At 33.6% G+C, this 10,159-nt stretch overlaps 1 protein-coding gene and 1 long non-coding RNA gene across 10 annotated transcripts in view; one reads left to right on the top strand and one right to left on the bottom strand.

Annotated features, from left to right (window-relative positions):
* Positions 1 to 1,527: 1,527 nt before the first annotated feature.
* Positions 1,528 to 7,532, bottom strand: LOC128888680 (uncharacterized). The gene is made up of 3 exons (XR_008460311.1): positions 7,311 to 7,532; positions 2,851 to 3,000; positions 1,528 to 2,742 (listed from the first exon to the last, which is right to left on the bottom strand). It is a non-coding gene; the product is annotated as an uncharacterized LOC128888680 (long non-coding RNA).
* The window catches only part of LOC128888513 (rho GTPase-activating protein 32), a 234,728-nt gene continuing 229,430 nt past the window's right edge, over positions 4,862 to 10,159 (top strand). For 3 of the 9 annotated variants that reach the window (XM_054145427.1, XM_054145419.1, XM_054145424.1), the window contains exons 1-3: positions 6,656 to 6,755; positions 7,025 to 7,354; positions 7,539 to 7,690. The gene's annotated coding sequence lies outside the window, so the exon portion shown is untranslated. Of the gene's footprint in view, positions 4,983 to 6,018; positions 6,127 to 6,631; positions 6,756 to 7,024; positions 7,360 to 7,538; positions 7,775 to 7,941; positions 8,308 to 8,434; positions 9,953 to 10,159 lie in introns of those variants that run through there. The other 6 variants (XR_008460279.1, XR_008460280.1, XM_054145421.1 and 3 more) reach the window with 6 other exon arrangements.

Below are 10,159 nucleotides of genomic sequence, written 5' to 3'. Positions count from 1 at the left end.
ACGCTCCGATTTTTCGCCACGAAACCAAGGACTACCATCAAGGACATCGTCAAGGTTCGAGTAACAGTCGTCATCCATTGACTGAACGTTATAGCGTCCCAAATGATTCATGTAGAGACCGTAAGGTCCCTAGACTCAGGAAGTTAGCGCACCGGGCGTCGAAAAAATCTCGCCTACCAGATTCGATCCCCGATCTCTCCCGTTCCTCGATCTCGCAAGCTTTCTTCTCTACCCCTTTCCACGATCCTCCTCTTCTATTCTAGCTTTCGAAACGTTCACGCGTAACATATGTATTCTATCCTCTCGAAACCTCGTCTCGTCACTGAATCAGTTTGTTTACTGTTACGAATTCTCCTTGAAGAGCTCGGTCGCGTACGAGCGTTCGTTCCGTGTCTGCTCGTCGGTCTGTTTTCGGATCACGGGCCGTTTAGACGCTGGAACGACGGGTCTTCGTCATTGTCACGCTTCCAGGCAAACGTTTCACGTTGAGTAACACCGAAAGGAGATGCGACGACGCACTGGGCCGCAGTTGACTTCACAGGGTATCACGCATATAGGAGAGGAAATCGATGTTCGAGCACGATCAAGTACACGCGAACGATACGGGAAAAAAAATACCGGACGCCGGGGTTCAGAGGTCGTCGCACACCGACGACACAACTATCTACGTGTCCCGTTTCCACTGAACCTTTTTCGCGTCCCACGGTGAATACACCGATACCGTCGATCGACGACGATTTCGTGCGTGACCAAACGTCGATACGCGACGACTGTCGCGGGTTCCTCTTCCATGCTGTGATATTATATCATTACCATCCAAGTTTATCGCTTTCCCCTTACCTTGATCGACACTCGATACAGTTTTATTTTGTATTCATCATTGTGACGCAAGCGTTCGCCTTCCTATTTGCGATTCGTTGGCCCCTTTCGCCGGTAACTACCAAGTGGCGCCCAGGAAGGATGTGATGGAGCAATCGAGCTAGCCCTTATACCACGAACATATCCGCTTTCGAATAAAATTATTTGTACGCAAATATGCGAGCAAACGTGTTTATCGAATGATATCTTAATGGAGGAAGATTTTAAGCTGCAGGTCTCCACGACCGTGGTGTAAGTGTGTGTGTTTGTTAACCTGATTGCGTCAAAACGACCCAATGAATTTTAAATTTGATTAAATGATAAATCGGATCATGAATAGTGATATTAGGTTTGTGCTTCTTTTTTTAGTGTTGTTCTGTTGGATGTTCGTTATTTGTAAAAGTGACCGGGAATGATTTTAATGAATCTTCAGGAAGTTCAATTTTGTATGGAAAAGTCAATGAACTAATAAACTTGTTCATTTTTCGAGCCCACTCGTTGGAACCGTCCATTTTGCGTGTCCTACGGGTACAGCTTAATTAGAATTTACCTTTGTAATGTTTATTTGTTGGAAAATTCTAAACGTTTTTTATATTTATTGTTTAGGTTCCCTTTAAATTTCAGAATGGTTCCTTGAAATGAGAAGCAGTTTTTCAATAAACTAAAAATAAGAACATAAATAACATATTTTTATGGATAAAGCGAGAAATAGTTTTACAATTTTGTACGTACTAGTATGTAATATCGTTATATCACATATTGTATTGCTCTGAAGATCAAAGGAAATTGTTCTTACAGATAATTTAATATATGACGTAACCACAAGGCAAAACGAACAAAACAAAGTTGTTTTTCTGATCGATTATATTTTTGCTGATATTAATACATATTAGTTATAAGAAATTAAAATTACGATTCATTCTGAACTGTGCTTGTAAATTGATGATTCTGAGCTTTCTATTCTTTTCATTTCTTTCGACTTTATATTATTCTCAAGCAATTTTTTAATTATACAACATTTATTCTTTTTTTTTGGTATCCCCAGATAAGACCTCGAATTTTTCTGCCATGCTTCTCTTCAAGTGTAAAAACACTTTATAATTAATTAGAATAAATATACATCGTTAAAGGAAAAAGCACTGATATTATACGTTGCAATATTATCGCTAAACATAGTTTCATTTCCTTTGTTAACATTGCAATTCATTAATGGTTTTTCATTGACAATGCATTTTCCTTAAAAAGTATTTCCAACGTTATTTTATAAACAGTGTCATAATAAATGTTATAAACAATTAAATCAATTCTTACAGTGTTTGTTTGATGTAATCGAATGATATACAATTTCTCTACAATATTAATTGATACACTTTGAAAAAGTTGAATTCTTGCAAAAACAATTTTATGGAAATCTAATCACAGTGGTCTTTTCTATTTTGGTTATAAAATTTAAGAATGGACACCCCTTTGAAATAATTCTAGATATTTATGCTTTCCGCTAACATCTCTGAAACTATAAAAGATATTACAAAATTTTTAATATAAAAGTTGTACATCTCGATAGGACATCAAATTGTTATCAAACATATTTTTTGAGAAATTAATATTTTTCGAGAATCTCTTTTTTCCAAACCATACTTCTTCTTTTCTTTAGAAATTCTTTTTTCATATATAATATAAATTACAGCTGTATGTTATTTAACAAAATGTGCTTCATTTTGAGCGGGCAAGTGAAAAAAAAATTTTATAGACAATTTTTGATTTGGACTAAAATTAACGAGGCCCCTTGTGAATTCTTAATAAAATCATTCTCTCATTTGTAAAAAATTGGGTGTTTACGATAGAAAAAAACTTTCTGTGTGTGCTTCTAGAGTTCCATGAGATCTATAACGAAAAAAAGTTTCAATCCAAAATGTTAATTATTAAGAAACTATGAAAAGAATATAAAAATAGACTCTTTCATCATTTTGATATTTAAAAAAAATTCTTCACCTATAAACACGTAGATTCTCGTTTTAATGATTTGAAATCCGTTTACTCAATCAAGAGTTATGATTTTTTCAAAGTTTAATCCTGAATTCTGGCCGATCCGGTGCACGGTACAGAATACACATGTATTGTATATTGCATAGTAGCTCGAATCTGATAACAAATAGAACAAAATCGGTTACATAAAAGTTGTACAGTATGAAAACGTTGATAAGATTGCAAACATAATTTTTATACACCGTGTGGTAGAAAGATGTACGATAGGGGAAATATTATTAAAAATAAATTTTTTTTCATTTCTTATTACGGCGTTATAGAATATTAAGAATTATTAAAACGATTAAAACTACTACTAAATATTAAAAACTATTATTTTTTCAATATTTCTTATGAATTCAAAGATATTAGCAAAAAGATACTTGGAATCATTTCGCAGGATACTTCCACCCTTTATATCATTTTCAGTCCAAAATGGAAAAAAGGTACGACGACTAGGTTCTCGTGAACTTCATTTCTGCAAAAATTCAAAGTTTTCGGCGTGTATCAATTGTCGGAACATCCCTTTTCAGCCACGATGTTGTTTGCAAGGTTAAATACTGCGTTGGTTTATTAACGAAGTGAAATCATTATATTCGTCTCTTTTTGCCCGTCGGCGGTCCAATGTAGACTCGTAGACATTATCACGACGAGGAAGGACGCAAGTATAGTTATTCGCACGCTGTGATGACGTCTATGCGTATAAGAGTACGCACGCATGCTGTATACACCCGACGGACTCTAATGGTATGTGTAACGTTGCATAATACGTGTAACATTATTGCATTACAGCGTGTATGCACCAACGTGCAAAACATCTTCCCGTGTCCGAAAGTGCGAATGCATAGCAACTGCGCGATGAACGAATTCGATCCGTCCTAAGGAATCCTTATATTCGTTAATCCTATCCTTGACATTAATATTTTATCGGTTAACAAGCACTCAATGAAACATAAAAAAGTAAATAAACGAAATAACGTTTTCTAAAAATAAACAATTATCCAGAAGAAACATTCATGCTATTCACATATATGCATCAACCGCACTTTTTGTGATATTTTATTACACAACAGCATAAACAACAACTGATGCGCTGTTTCTAACAGAAATAAGACATCTACGTTATAAAAAGGTCACAGCACCATTGAATATAATTATTTTTGCGCAAAATCTGACAGTTTCCATAAGAATTTTTGCAGTAGAATGTTACTTGCGTTTGCTCTGATTTGAAAAATTGCGTACAGTAGGGTTAACGTAAACAATTATTGGTATCTGTCGATTAGAAACAGTTCCTCGGTTATCTGTCGAGACTAAATGCTTCTGATAATCACAGTAACGATGAAACTGACTATTTCTCCCTCGATTGCGAATGCCGCGTGCTCAGTTCATGACTTTTCAAAGAATCATACGATATTGAGCTGCGAATCAAAGCGTGGTAGTGGACGCTCTTAGGGTATCGGTAATGAAATTGCGTATCTGATGAAAAATACCGTGATAATTGTCGACTGCAGACATACTCAATATTTTAATTTTGCTACATGAATAATTTTTCGTTTGACATAATGTCTCGTACTCGAGACTTTTTTTTTTAATCTCAAGTGTTCATGCAAAGGTGCGTGTTTTTATAAGCAAGATAAGAATAGCGAAAACAATTCGAGATTCCTACGTTGCGAATCTTGCATTTTATCTTTCATAGTCGTAGATTATTATGTGACAAGAAATTTGATCGTTAAAAATTAAAGTAGGTAAATATTTAATTAAAAAATGTCATTAAATATTTCCAGGCTCCTTTATTTTATTATTTACGAATTTCCAGTTGCAGAAAATACATCACACGAAATGAACAGTAAAGTAGTATTAATAAATAGAATTAATAATTAAATCACTATTGGTGAACAAGTTTAGAAAATATTCTTTTCTAATTTGCTTTCCGCTGGTGATATACACTTTTCAGATAGTCTTAGATCGCTTCTAAAAATCGATACATAATGTTCAGTACAGAAGATTATCGAATATATTTGATTATCGCACCTACAGCAAGATTTGGGATCGATAAGACTGGTAATGCGTGCTGAAAAGTGATTTGATGGCGTGTGACTGTAAATGCCCGTATCTGTTCCTACAGTACTAATCATTTGAGACCAGAAGACTTGTCAAATTCGAAAAAAAAAAACTAAGGTCAAAGTGTCATTTGTACGTCATTTAAGGAGGCTCTACAGTTACGCTGTAAGTCAATGTAGAGTTACTATTGTCGCTTGATTCACGTAGTAGTAGATCTGGCATAGTATTTAAAATATTACAATGGTTCGCAATTTTATATCAAAATAAAAAAAAATTATGTTAAACATTGATTTTCAGTCGTTATTATATCTATTATATTTATATTGTACCATAAAGTAATAGAAATCAATTATTTTCAGACAAACTACAGTACTGTTTGTATTTGAACGCGCGTTTTCTAACCTCTCGTACAGCGTGTCAGATCTCTCATACTATGTCAGTAGCAGAAGACAAAACGCATTATCCAAGAATTCTTTAATTTATTATTAATACTACAAGTACCCTCGGAGTATTTTGTAAATCAATATATGTTCTTTAGATATTTTTTTATTATGCATAAAATTTTCGATTCAATCTCGGCGTCATTATTAGGTTGTCCCAAAAGTTTCTTTCGCTTTATTAATAAGTAATACATGCATAATAGTTTATGTTTTATGTTACATTACTGAATTGTGCAGGATTCATTTTGCTCCGTTACTGTTACAACATAAATATCTATGAAATTAGATTGTCTATTTATATAAACACGATCACATAAAATAATTGAGTGTAACTCGCGAAAGAAAGTTTCGGGACAACCTAATACTTTGTAGTGCGTAATTGAGTGTGTTGAAAACGCATTTACCCATAAGAGTTAAAAAGTGAAAAACTGAAACATTTATTTCTTTGCTTTTAGGTATCCTAGCCTTCCCGAAATTCGTGTGGGTGTTTTTGGGATAAAATCTAACTTGTATACAAATTTTTATAACTTTCTTGGCGTTATTTCTCTATGCGCTAGAGCCTCCTTAAGTCAATAATTTGGTGTGATTAGCGATGAGTATAATTATACAGTGAAGTCTCGATTATTGCACGACGGCTGTGATGATTGCATGGTGTTCACAAGTAGAAGGGATAGTTGCTAAGCGATAAGTAAAGTTAGGAGTAGCAATGCAATGGTGATTTGCTATGTATTGCTTGCTTATGGTAGGAACCTTGATTATTGCACAAATTTTTAGCCCTAATTTCTATTAGAATTATCCATTATTTCTCTTAGAAGACTATTGAATAAAATAAAGAAAAGTAACGAGTTTATCTATCACGTGACATTAGAATTCCATAAAATCGCATAATTCTTGTACACGATCACTAACAAGAGCAATATCGTTTATTGCATAATTGACGTCACACGTATTACCATTAGTGACAACGCGTGATAGTATGATACATATCCTCGCCCGTTGACGTTCGCAATACAAGTTTCTTTGCATCTCAATACAAATAAGCAGATATGAATGTGCTCGATAATACGATAAGAACATGTGCATCGAGTATGTTTATTAATCGTGAATCTGCTACTAACATCGTCAAGCGAGGAACGTGTAAATGAGAATGAAAGCATACATAATTACCCATTAGTGTGTTATTTATGAAAAGAACATAAAGCAACGCAGAACGAATAAAATGATTTCAAAAGAGATGTATCCGTTACTTCATGAAAGAAATGCAATACGCAATAATATTATGTATTCGCTAATCGAGATTAACGTCACGGATACAATGCTCGAAGCTATCGCAGTATAAAGCAATTATGAATAAAAGCTAATTACACGTTAGTAAGTCGATATACATTGTTACAAAAAGTTAATTTACAAATTTACTTTGCCTTTAATGAATCCCGAACCTGTTATGCATATATGTATACATTTCCTTTGATTATTTCAAATATCGTAATTATTATTATACATTCAAAGAGGCACATGTACGTATTCCTGTTCATCTGGTTTCATAGTAGTTCCTCGTTTCATCAAGAGGTTATATCACATTATAACCTATAAACGTAATATTTATGTTGTCATGAATTAAATTATTTGCATATATCTAGCGGCTGTAACTGAATGGATTTTCACACGAGGTAATCAAAAAATTGACAGAGAGCCCTGATTGGTTGATTAGCGAGTCAGGCGACGTATAACGCGATTTGATTGGTCCATGTAAAGCGTGCGGTGTATCCAAGGAGCACGCGTTACCAACCGATGTATACTGAACGCAACTCTAATACAATCATAAGTGGACAACATTTCTCGCGTTACGTTTTGATACGTAATGAGTGCTGATAGGGAAAAGAAAAACAAAGCCAGCTTTCGAAAGAAAATATCGTTGAAACTTACCGGTGACGAATCCTCCGCGGTGGAGTGCCACGCTCCTCACTGAGGTTAGGTTCGTCTTTCTGTTCTTGTTCTGACATTCGATATGTTTTTGCTCACAATTCCACGAGAAAAAATATCACGCGGCACTGTTTATGCCCGATTATTGTTTGTAAATGATCGAACGTAGTCGATCACACCGTAAAAACTTATTGTCACCTTCTATACATGGATTTTTTTACTTCTGTTCAGACAGTTGCACCATGGCGCAACATGAAGAATTCGTATACCGACACACAACACTACCTTCGAGTTTCGCTGTGGCCTGCGCGGCGAAGGTTCTTTATCGATAGGGAAGAACCTTTCAGTAACACTCACCGTGCCTAGAGGTCAGGGTCTCACAGGTACCGGTAGTTTCAAACAAATCTCCCTACGTCATGGATGTGACCGTATTCGATACGAATTTAATTGCAGACATCGTTAAAAAAGTATGGTTCTGTATGATAATGTAATGTTATCGAAAATAATCTATAGAGTCAAGAATTGCAGCAAGAGTAATTTATAGATGGCATTGATTTTTATATTTTAATATTAAATATTGTATCGTCGTGGAGCATGTACTGAATGCAATAGTCATTGATCATATATTCGATAGATATTGCAGAATTTTGAAAAATGGTTCACGAAACATGCGATCGGAAAGACGTGTTACAATCACGTAGACGTTACGTTATTAAACAAAGGGATGATGAATTATACGATACAAATTACGAATTATGGACAATTCACAAATGATATTTTACACTTCTCGAGGGAAATATTTAACGATTTCATTTCTATGGGTATTTTTTTAAATAACTCACTAATTGCCACACTATACTCGAGGACTGAATACAGTACTATTCAGAACATAGTTGGATTACGTTTTGTACGGAAACGCCTATCGTTGGATACAAACATAAGAGATAAGAGTAATATCGATTTTTCGCATCAAAAGAAGTATTTATCTTTCCAGTTGAAGGTATATACAAGATACTAATCTTCACTTAGTTATTTATAGCATAAAAACAGTTTATGTCAGATTGGATAATTGATAGATAATTATTTACATGTATTTCTATTTATATATGTATTTATATATCTTACAGCAGGAACTAATCTTGCGTGACTTGGAAGAGTTCACAAAAATGATACTGAATGAAATAATTATACTTCAACGATTAAATCCCTATACGAAGTTTACGTATCATTCTAATGAAAAAGTTGTGTACAATAATCATATACCACTGGATAATGATTACAAATCGTGTGTAATTCTTGCCACTGCATTAACAAATGTAATTAAACACAGTTTAAACATCGACTTCAAGGAAACCTGTTTCACCACGTTAAAAGTGGAGAATTCACATCAAGTAGAGGCTGCTTTTATGACCAAATTGTTGCCATTAATACATGAAAATTACACTTTCTCTGATGATAGTTAGATTATTCATGAAATACATATAAAATTAATGTATGATTTGAAGAAAAGTGATATAAGACTAAAACAAACTCAAGGGCTTACTACAGTAACGTGTAACATGTTTACATTTTATAGCAAATAAAAATACAAGTATAATTAAATTTGATTTATCTAATATTAGCTTCAAATATTCCCGCTCGCAGTCATGTAACCAGGAGAATTATGCGCAAGCGTAGTATTTAATCTTCCTCCAGGTTAGGTAGGTACTGAAATTCAACAGTTTTTTTACAAACAGACTGATTGTCTTCAATATCGAAAAAAGTAAACTTCTTACATATATGTTTTATCTTACATCAAAGTTATCGATCTGTGCATTATTATATTATATTTTTAACATTATCAAGCTATCGGGGGATCTCTCATCCAGCGTCACGACGCATTGCGCGCTTTTTAACGTACACAGTAAGAGGATTCATTCTAACTGTGTGCAACTTAAAATTACAGATAACATTACAGACGCTAGATGTATTAATTTTCGAAAGATATTTAAGATTATTTATGCTGTCAGTCTTATATGGACCCTTTTGTCTCTTTTGAATTCAAATCGACTACAATTTGTAAGACTTCATACTTGCAATAATAAAAAAACAGGTGTTTATGCATTATTTCATTAAGGTAATAAAATATTTAGTAACGTCGGTAAAATTACATATAAAATGAAATCCAGAAAGCTATAACATTCTCCTTATTATTATTATTATTATTATTCTACCAGATTACAAGCATAATAACTAGTTATAATAATTGTGGAATAATAACAATAAACAAAATGTTACGGTGCATGTAATGTCAATCGGATTGAAACCTAACTCATGTGTAAGATCTGTACAGATACAGTGTAATAAAGATTAGGGTGTGGTCTTAGAAGTTTGTTATATTAAGGAGGCTCTAGTGCAAATAGAAATAACGCCAAGAAAATTATAAAAATTTGTTTACGGGTTAGATTTTATCCCAAAAACACCCACACAAATGTTGGGAAGGCTACAGTACCTAAAAGCAAAGAAATAAATTTTTCAATTTTTCACTTTTTAGCGTGGGCTCTTATGGGAAAATGCGTTTTCAACACACTCAATTACGTACTACACAATAATTGATGCCGAGATTCGATCGTAAATTTTATGCATAATAGAAAAATATCTAAAGAACATACAGTGGATATAGAAAGTATTCGTACATCGATCAGTTTCCAAAAGAACTATGTAAAATTGTAATTTATTAACTTATTTTTTATAAACAATGACATTCTACATATTCTCAGAAATCTCTAGAATAGATAGATTACAAAAAAGAATAGCTATTATGTAAGTTGCGAAATTAACAAGAAAAAAACAATTAATCGATAGAAATATTG

The sequence above is a fragment of the Hylaeus anthracinus genome, unplaced genomic scaffold, assembly GCF_026225885.1.
Source record: "Hylaeus anthracinus isolate JK02 unplaced genomic scaffold, UHH_iyHylAnth1.0_haploid 11994, whole genome shotgun sequence".
In the NCBI taxonomy this organism is placed as follows: Eukaryota; Metazoa; Arthropoda; class Insecta; order Hymenoptera; family Colletidae; genus Hylaeus; species Hylaeus anthracinus.
This window is presented reverse-complemented; position numbering and strand designations above follow the sequence as displayed.